This window comes from Micropterus dolomieu, linkage group LG12, assembly GCF_021292245.1.
Source record: "Micropterus dolomieu isolate WLL.071019.BEF.003 ecotype Adirondacks linkage group LG12, ASM2129224v1, whole genome shotgun sequence".
NCBI lineage: Eukaryota > Metazoa > Chordata > Actinopteri > Centrarchiformes > Centrarchidae > Micropterus > Micropterus dolomieu.
The window spans coordinates 14,197,735-14,207,801 of NC_060161.1; the positions used below are offsets into that span (position 1 = coordinate 14,197,735).

General features: G+C 37.5%; 1 long non-coding RNA gene across 1 annotated transcript; it reads right to left on the reverse strand.

Moving 5' to 3' along the window:
• Positions 1 to 2,799: 2,799 nt before the first annotated feature.
• On the reverse strand, positions 2,800 to 8,981 carry LOC123980834. Its single transcript, XR_006827565.1, has 3 exons — positions 8,950 to 8,981; positions 3,958 to 4,011; positions 2,800 to 3,435 (listed from the first exon to the last, which is right to left on the reverse strand). It is a non-coding gene; the product is annotated as an uncharacterized LOC123980834 (long non-coding RNA).
• Positions 8,982 to 10,067: the final 1,086 nt, after the last annotated feature.

Below are 10,067 nucleotides of genomic sequence, written 5' to 3' on the forward strand. Positions count from 1 at the left end.
CCTCTGTATGTACACATAAACAACAAGGCAGGGAAATATAAAAGGAATTTATTTTATTGTTTGGGTACATTATTGTTCAGTGTACATGCTCACATCTGAAACAAACTTTACGTGCTTGATAACTCTCCCACCCCGCAGACATCTACACACCAATACCGATTTATGTTCATAGCGGCAAGTGCTATGTAGCTCCACATAGGGGACACAGGAAGTGACATATAGCACCTTCATGCGGCGTCAGAACCGCGTAGGAAATTCACAGCCGCACCGGCAGAGCTCCAGAACGTGCAACTCGGCCGGCTCACGCGCGGACGCGCTACAAGTGCGAGGGCCCGCCCAACGCTGCTTGCAGCTTTAATTTTTTATATATTTTTATTTTTTTAACACACACACTTACTGTTTTATTTATTTATTTTATTTTAATTTGTAATATTTTTTCTTTTTTTTTTTTAAACACATACATACTTTGATTACTTTACGCTTTAATTACTTTTTTAATGAAATGTATGGGGCTGATTGTCTTATGTTGTATGTATGATGCTTTGGCAATATTGTTATTACACATTCATGCCAATAAAGCTAATTTGAATTTGAATTTGAGAGAGAGAGAGAGACCACACCCACAGGGTATCACACTAAAAAAAATTATTTAATTATATATATCAATGATATATAATTATTTATCATCTACACATAAGGAAGATAGCATGGCTGCAAATGCGTTGTCATTTGCTTGTAGACTCAACCATACAAGAGAATTGCTTTCGAGACGTCATTCAATGATCAGTGCAGTCAAACTTATCAAATAAAACAGGCACTTCATTCCTGGTTACAATAGTAAACCATAGACTGTATAGAAAAAAACAAAAAACAGTATATTCTAAACAGACACGTTTAAAAAAACATAATTCACACAGTACATTTTGTATTTCAAACAAATAGGAGACTTGGATTTTAACAAAACTCCCTTCACCGCCATGCTTCATGGGAATTATTGACAGGAAGTGCTTTTCAATTAAAATTTGCCTGATCAAATTAATTTGAATTCACTCAATATCCTCTCTATTTAGGATTAGATAAATATAATGCTTATGCTTTTGGATTTTATTCCAAACATCCAACCAACCGCCTATCCTGCGTATAGGGTTGTGGGGGGCTGGAGCCAATCCCTGCTGTCATCGGGCAAAAGGCGGGGTACACCCTGGGTAGGTTGCCAGTCCATCACAGGGCCACACACAGACAAACAACCACTCACACCCAAGGACCATGTAGGGTCACCAATTAACCTAGTATATGGACGGTTGGAGGAAGCCAGAGCACCCGGAGAGAACCCACGCAGACACGGGGAGAACATACAAACTCCACACAGAAAGGCCGAGGCAACCGCTGTAAGGCGACAGTGCTAACCAATACACCACTGTGCCGCCTTATTCCAAACATTTTTATTTAAAATTTAATTAAATATTTGCCTAAAAATCAAAAACACAAACATATTGAACATATTTTACCTAATACATTAATTCAAATCTACATGACCACAGAATCCTTTTTTAGTGTGTATTGAGGGGTCAGTATTCACAGTTGCCATGTTCTTAATACCCTGCCAGCTGGTGCCAGAAAAATAGTGTGGTGTCAGCTGAACCAAGAGGTGGTAGGGCAAAATATTTATTTGCCCGTGGAACTGAGCAATAGTATTTATCCAATGTCTTCCCCAAGGGGTAGTGCAGAAGACTTATTGGTTAAAATTTTTTTTATGTTTATCAAATGAACAATGATTAAAATCACCCAGAATGAATTTGGGAGAGTCTGGAGATATAACTTAAATTTTTTTTAATGTTCTCTTAATGTGTTCGATGACTGTGGTTGCATTCACTCTGGGATGAACATACAACAAAATAAAAAAGAGCTGTGGAATTTCCCTAGGTAGGTAGAATATGCCTGGTCTCAGCTGTTAGTAATCACTAAAGAATAACCTCGTCGAACTACATGGAGACTTTGATCCTCGACAATAAAGATCCAAACACCATATTAAATGTTAAAAAGTTGCATTGAGCAGTGTCCCAGAAGCATATCAGAAGCAGAAAGATAAAGAGAGTAGTAGAAATGCAAAGATGTGGATGCAAATTAGAAGCAATCCTACATGTACATGTCTTCACACCACCGAGATTGCATTCTCTGATTGACCCACCCAATATTAAATACTGGTCTGAAATCAGTGTATACAGTGATTTAGCACTGTATATCCCTGTTAAGAAAATGATAGGAGTGTTGTATTATGTACAGTATTTGTAATGGTTCAATTTCTTTGTTTATTGACATAAACCACACACACACATCTCCTGAATACAATCACGTTCGCCAACCTTCCAACTCAACCCTTATTCTCATTTCCTGTATGAAGTCAGTGCATGTCCGGGTACTTCAGAAGTGAATCCTGGCCTTAAGTAGTGTTCTGGCCAACACTCTAGGTTGAGAGCGGTGGTAAATACGACTGGTGCCTTACAGCCCTGCAACCTAGCTGTTATGTCAGTTACAGTTGAAGGTATTATAAAATTTGAAACGACCCTAGCTGTTACTACTATTATACTAACTATATTTATCTATTTGCTGTCTGTCACAGTATCACAGATTTGTTAAATTTTGTTTCCCATTTATAATTTACTATATTCTGTGGTGTTCAGTTTATGACACATTTATACTTTATTTTTCTTATTTTACATTTGTACTTGGTTGTTGTCTTAGTTTGTTTTGTCATACAGTATGATTACCTGCACTAACTGGTGTTGATATATTCCAAAGTCAAGTCAAAGTAATTTATTTTCATATGCACCAAATTACATTACATCATCAGGAGCAGAGATAATGTGACATGGCTTGTGATAGGTAGGCATTAAACATATATTAGACATTATCTATATGCATATGCATTTGAAAGAAATACAAAATATTAAAATACAAAATTAAACTTAAAAAATGTAAACAAAGAGAGCAGCCATCCTACAAATTCCTGTAAGGAATGCTATTTCTTTGAAAATGAAACTAAAGAAGAAGTAGTAAACATAGTGGGAAGGTAAACAGATCCTGCTTGATACACCTTCTACCAACAAAAACACAGTGACAGATGCACGCACGCACACACAGGTGAAGTTGTGCCATGGGGAGGTGACACCAGGAGTATATAAAGCAAATCTTGTAGTCATCTCTTTAGTTTTTCTTTTATCACCTGTACAGCCGCTCTCCTTCCATTTACATCACAGGTAAGGTCAGAAACTCTAACTCACTATAAGATGCATTGGACTGTAGACTTTTAAATATTACTTTTTACAAGTTAAATTCTTTATTGATTATTTATGCTTTGTCAGTTTTATTTAGAACAGCGATGGCAGCTTTGTCCAGGAGCAGAGGAAGCCTGTTCTTCATCTTCACTCTGGTTTGCTTTGCATGTTCACACAAGAAGAAATGGGTAAATTTATTGTTGCTTAACCTTCCATAGCAATAGAAATAAATTCCACATGTATATGCAAGTTCACAGCCATTATAAGTAAATTTACTGTTCAAATTTTCTGAATTTTTTATCTGCATTTGTTTGCGCCAATGTGCTCTACAATACAGCTACAGTAAAGCTTACATGTCTTAAAATGCAACTGCATGTTGATTCTCACCCTGAATGTGCAGGAAATTTACAAGAAATTCATTGAAAAGCAACAACAAACACTGGACAGTTTAAAGGCAAGTCAGTCTGTTTCCATGTGCTCAAAAGGCCGGTGGTAGTAACTTTTGTCATGAAATACTCAGGGAAAACAGGAACACAGGAACTCATTCACAAGTGAATGTAACATAGAAAATTGAGTTGTATTTTTTTTCTCCCCATTAGACAGAAAGGGCCATCACTGCAGAGCTCATGAGTTACTCTATGAGTATGATGGACCCCCTGACAGCATTAGTGAAGAAACTCACGGAAGAATCACCTGACTTTCCATCACTGGAGGGATTTGTGGAGGACGTCAGGGGCTATGTGGAGAAAAAAAAGACTTACGTAGATGAGCAGAATGAGCATTTTGATGCAATAATAGAGACCACTGAACAGAGTATGGCAACATTGAAGAAATTAATCAAATTCCTTGAGGAGCAAGAAGCTGAGTTGTAACTTCCATGTCAGTTAGTGCCTCCATCTTTGATATTGCATCTAATTTACCTGTTAAGAGTCTCTTTCTCAATGTGCAGGTATATTTTAATGTTTCTATTTTCAATGTTTCAACTCCTCTTGAAATCATAAATCCCTTTTAGTTGACATAAAATAGGATGTTAGAGAAGGACTCAGTATTGACATAGATATGGAATGTGTTGATATATTGACAACTTTTAATGAATACATTTACACACCAAGTGTAACCATTACAACTTGGGAAGTGGAAACAATGTTTCTGCAAAATGACATAATAAATAAACAGTAGTTAAACTGTTACTTCTGGTAAGCTCAAATATTAAGGTGGCTAACTCAAGTTAGTTAGTTCTGCATTGCGTTTTCTTTTGTGGGTTTATTTTTGACAGAAACCATAAAGCAAACTATATGATGTTCAGTCTACTTTCTAACACTTACTTTGTTGTTAAATTGTTAAAAATATGCCATAATATTGAGGAAAGATGCCTTAGCTGTTATTAAATGCAGTTCTTGGAGTGTGAAAAAAGGTTCCAGTACTCTCCTTTTACATGTTGGCGTGTGTTCTTTAGCAAGTTAGTTTTGTATTAGTTTGAAAAGGGCTAATGTTAGTGCGTCCTTTATAATTTCAGAAAATAGGACTACTTCTATATAGCTTACCACTAGTAGGCTACAATATTAATTACAGTGTGACAAAATAGCCGTTTCATTTATGTGTGTTGCTTTCATTCATTAAATTATTGTGGAAAATGCTCTAAATGGTGGTTAGTCTCTAATTTGTTGATGTCCATAACCAAGTACTAACTTGTCATATTCATAACCATTTATAGAGAATAACAAGCTCAACATTTCAAAAGTTTGCTTATTGCTGTCAACACTGTGTTGAAAAGTGGTGGGTACATAAGGGCTCAGATTAGGGGTGTGACCATATACTTGGGTCACAAAAACAATACAAGATGATATTTTTATAGAATTGGGAAGAAATATTTGATGGTGAAGTTTATGAGTGCGGTGTCTGGGGGTTGTCCCCCAGAAGATTTTGATAATTAAACTCTTAAATTACTGCATTCTGGAGACATTTTCTGCACCAAGTATTTGTGGAAATGTCTTTATATGATGGAAAATTAAAAAATGGCCCATATAATTTGGACAATGCACATTTGTTTGTTCTTTATTTAAATTCACTGCATGTTTTCTTATTGTGCAAATAAACCTTTTCAAATATTTTCTTTTGTCATTTATTCTTTCAGAACTTTTTTATCAAATGCTTTCAAAAAGTGATGGAGATTCTGATTCTGACATGTTCCCAGGGTCCCCAGTGTAAATGACACCTATGGCCACCACAGTTTGTCCCGCCCCATCCGGGCTGTGACTGGTCGGTTCACCTAAAGTGACATTGATGAGCTACTTTTTGCAAACAGCTGCATGAAAAGCACCCAAGGAACAGGTGAGCATTACAAGATGCCCAGATAACCTGATACGGAGAGGGCGTAAAAGAGTACCAGCAGCTTATAGCCAATAGGCCAAAGAGTAAAATGTATAAGTGCTGGTACTGCGTAGGCCTACCGGTGCATACCTGCACACTTCCCACTTTAAGCACAGATTAAATGATGATGTAACTATTGAGTGTATGTGGGCAGCCCAAATTAATTCAATATTATTGTCTGATGCCATCCCTCTTGCAATCATACTATATAAAGCCTTGAGTTCAATTTTAGTCATTTATTTATTTATTTTTCTCTCTCGCATATGTAATGTACTTTGACAAATAGATGTGTATTGTTTTAATCTTGATTTTATTATCTATTGCACATTAATTATCTAGCTTTATATTATAAAGTACCTTTGTATCCGTTTTTGGATCTTTGTGTCTGCAAAGCACCTTGAATGACTATTGTTTGGAAGGTGCTATATAAATAAAATTGCCGCAGCATCTCATCTCTTATCAACCCACAAAGTTATTACATATGTGATAGGGTCACTGGTTCTTTCATTTTCAAAATGACTTTTAAGGAACTACCAAGGCCACACCCTTGCTTTTGGGAATTGTTTGCTGATGAAGTACAAACATTAATAGGGCAGTCTGATGATATTCCTCTTCCTAGTGTAAAGAAATACCAGGTGCAGATGCACTCTGAGGACAAATAGAACAGAGAGGAAAACATGGTGAGCACAAATAGATGGGCAAGACACTAATAATTAAAGGGACAAATAATTTCCGAACTTGAATTGCATTTTTTTATGACTATGTAATGGAGACCAGGGGTTTGATTACCTGAAATAGTTAATTGAGTATCTAGGTGGGGATAATTGATAAAGCAGGAAGGCATACACATTCTTATTTTGATTGTTTATTTAATTAGTGAAACTTTCTTTGCTGTGAGTAGTTCCAGAGGTGGCAAATATTAGTATATTAATTGATAGGCTAGTGAGTGACAGCGATTTAGGACAGATATAGTAACATATTTATAGCAATAGCTAGGATAATTTAGTGACAGAGTGAGATAGTGATAGAGACTAGGCTAGCACTAGATAGGTGTGTAGATAGATAGATAAATGTAGATTAAGATGGAGAATGCACAAAAGAGATCCCGTTCTCTGATGTGGGAATATTTCCATTTGGAAACCCGAAATAAAGTGAGGTGTATGATTTGTGATAGGCAACTTGCCTACTGCAACAATACATCCTCCATGATACGTCATTTGAGATGCATTCATCCTACCATTTTAGAGGGTGCAGAGGGTGGTAACATTCCCCCTGCTGCTGGGCCATCTAAGCAAGGTATGCATTGTTTGAAAGAGAATTCAGAAGAAATCCCAGTGTGTTAAAAATCTCACTGAGAAAGTCTTCAGTTTTAAAAATGTTGACCTGGTAATACATCTACAATGTCCAAACCACAACAACACTTAAAATAACTGAATATTACTAAGAGGCCAAAAATGGTGGCTAAAATGGGCCTTGTATTGAATTAAAATGTTTTAAAAGCTACCTGCTTATCTAAGCAACAAAGAGTAATGGCCCCATAGTTGTAAGTGTGTTTTATATAATAGATATTTTAGTTAACATAATTATTTAGAATTTGAAATGTGACAAATGTGAGCAGAACTGAGTCAATTTTTCATACTATTTGGCCAATGCTGTCCAGCTTACAAATAATGGCCTACTTGGCCTAATAGTCTAAAGCCCTAGGTGCTATTTCAAGCTAGATCTGTTCCGTTTCAATAATTTTGTCAAACTGAAGGTTTTATGTTCTTTTTATGATGAGGCTTTGGTGAATCTGGTCACACAGCCCAGCACATAATGGAGGCAAAAAGTGTGCTCATAGCTGAGTGGGGAATAACCTCAAAGGTTCAATGCCTTGTGACCGATAATGCAGCAAACATGGTCTTAAGTGACCAGCTCCTGAACCTACGTCATGTTGTGTTTTTTGCCCACACCCTAAATCTTATTGTGAAGAAGGCCATTGATCAAACACCAATACTTCATGAAATCCACAACAATTCAAGGAAGGTAGTTGGATTATTCCGATCCAGCTGCAAAGCTAAAGACAAGCTTGTGGAGATGCAGGGATTAATGGGCAGACCAATACTGAAACTCACAAAAGACGTGGAGACTAGGTGGAACAGCACATTTGACATGCTGCAATACCTGTATGAACACATGAGCCAGTTGGTGCTGCACTTGCCAACCAGATCAGTGACACTGTTCCTCTTACAAGCCTGGAATATGAGGCGATTACCGAATGCTTTACACTGCTCCAACCTTTCAAGCTATCGACAGAAATGTCAGAGGAACAGAGACTGTCGGCATCCAAGTTGATACCACTTTAGAGGATGTTGCAGCGCAATCTCACAGAGAAGATGAAACATGCAACACGAGCCAGCTGCACAATTAGGTAGACTGCAATGACCGCAGTGCTTCTGTAATTGACCAAAAATGTATTATATATTATTGTATGTATGTATTGTAAGACTAATGTAAGTAGGTTAATGACTTAGACATACCTATGCTGCATAACTAACTTCAATTTCCATTAAATCAGCGCCACAGCCATCAAGTTCCTCACCACCACTATCCACCATCACCATCCACCATCTGCTGCAGGAGCAGCAACAACGGCAACCACAGCAAGCTACACAGACAGTCTGTGGGAACGTTTCGACAGCCGTGTCACTGAGACACATCACATTCACAGTGCAACTGCTGATGCCACTGTAGAAGTAAAAAAAATTTGACACATGGTTTTGTTCCAAGGACACACAATCCTTTGATGTATTAGCAGGAGCGAATTGCTGTGCACCTGTATGTGATGGCAAAATACTTGTGCATGCCAGCAACAAGTGTTCCATGTGAACAAATTTTTTCCAAGGCTGGGGATGTCATTTGTAAAAAAGAGAGCCTCAAAACAGCCGAACAACTAAAATTTCTGAATAAAAATCTTGAAATATAACAAATGTGAGCATTGTTGCATTTTCTTTATTTAAACACACTGTTCATTGCAATCACAATTTGCCGTCTCTGATGATCTGAAAGTGTTTTTTTTTTTATGTGATTTCTCCGAAATCCTAAGGGTTTTGCATTGATAAGACATTTGGAATCTGTATATGCTTGTAAGTCATTGTTTTACTGAAACCACTATAAATATGTGACAGTATCAAACAGTGGAGACGGGTGTTGAATTGGTTCGAAGCCTTGACACAAATCCGGCAAAATTGCTTTGAACGTTTCAGTGTTTCAGAAAGCCTCGTTTTTCCCATCACTAGATAAAGCAAACAATGGTAGTACTCACCTCTTCCTGGTTGTCTCCTCAGCAGGGGGCAGAGGCAAAGGAGTGTGGTAGGCCCAAGACCCTGCTTAAGAGCTGCAGGAGCAAACCATGAGGCAGAGGGTTGGGGGTGTAAAGGCATCAACAATGCTGATATATGTGATTATTTTGAGTGTAGTGTTATTGATTTATTGATAGAAATTTGTATTTATGTTAATATTCATTCTTTGTACTCTATTTTCTATGGTGTTGGGTTTTAGGTAAATATTTATTATTTTATATGATGGTGGTCCCACCTAAGAGGTTTTGTCCACTTAATTACCTGCAGTAGGGAGTGAATATAAGGCAGCTAGTTGCTTTTATTTGAAGTTGGTTGTAGTGATGGGCAAATTAAGCTTTTGTGAAGCATTAAACCACTTGAGCCAATTGTTTCGAAAATGGGTTCATTACTTGAAGCGTCAGTTATAGTGACCTCTCCTGGTGAAGTGCAAGGCCACAGGCATATCAGGCAGTCTAGCTGGTGGACAGGAGACTTTAAAATGCACGCACGCACCTCAATAAGCAGTGTTGGAAACTACTTTTGTAGGAAAGACTTTTGGTTCAGAAGCATCTTTGCTTTGATTTCTCTCGGATTTAAATGATCTTTACTTTGAAAATTCTTTGACAAACATTAAGACTGAACATCATGTTCTATTTACAAATTAAGATTGGTGAATGCATGTATTGTGTTATAGAGGAGAGAGTGCAGGGAAAATATGGCATAGGTTAGGTGTGCTCTATGGCAGGGGGCAATTGTGTGGGGAACACAAACATTCAAAGATTTCGAGACGACTGAATAAAGTAAAAAATAAAATAAAAGTGTGTGTGTTAAAAAAATAAATATTAATATAAAATAAATCAATACAACGTGCATCCATCCATCCACGTGCGTCCAATAGACAAAAAATATATAAATCAGTATCCAATCTAGGGCGGCGCGGTGGTACAGTGGTTAGCACTGTCGCCTCACAGCAATAAGGTTGGGGTTCAAACCCCGGCTCCCCTGGCCTTTCTGTGTGGAGTTTGCATTCTCTCTCCGGGTGCTCCGGCTTCCTCCCACTGTCCAAAGCCATGCAGGCTATGTTAATTGGTGTCTCTAAACT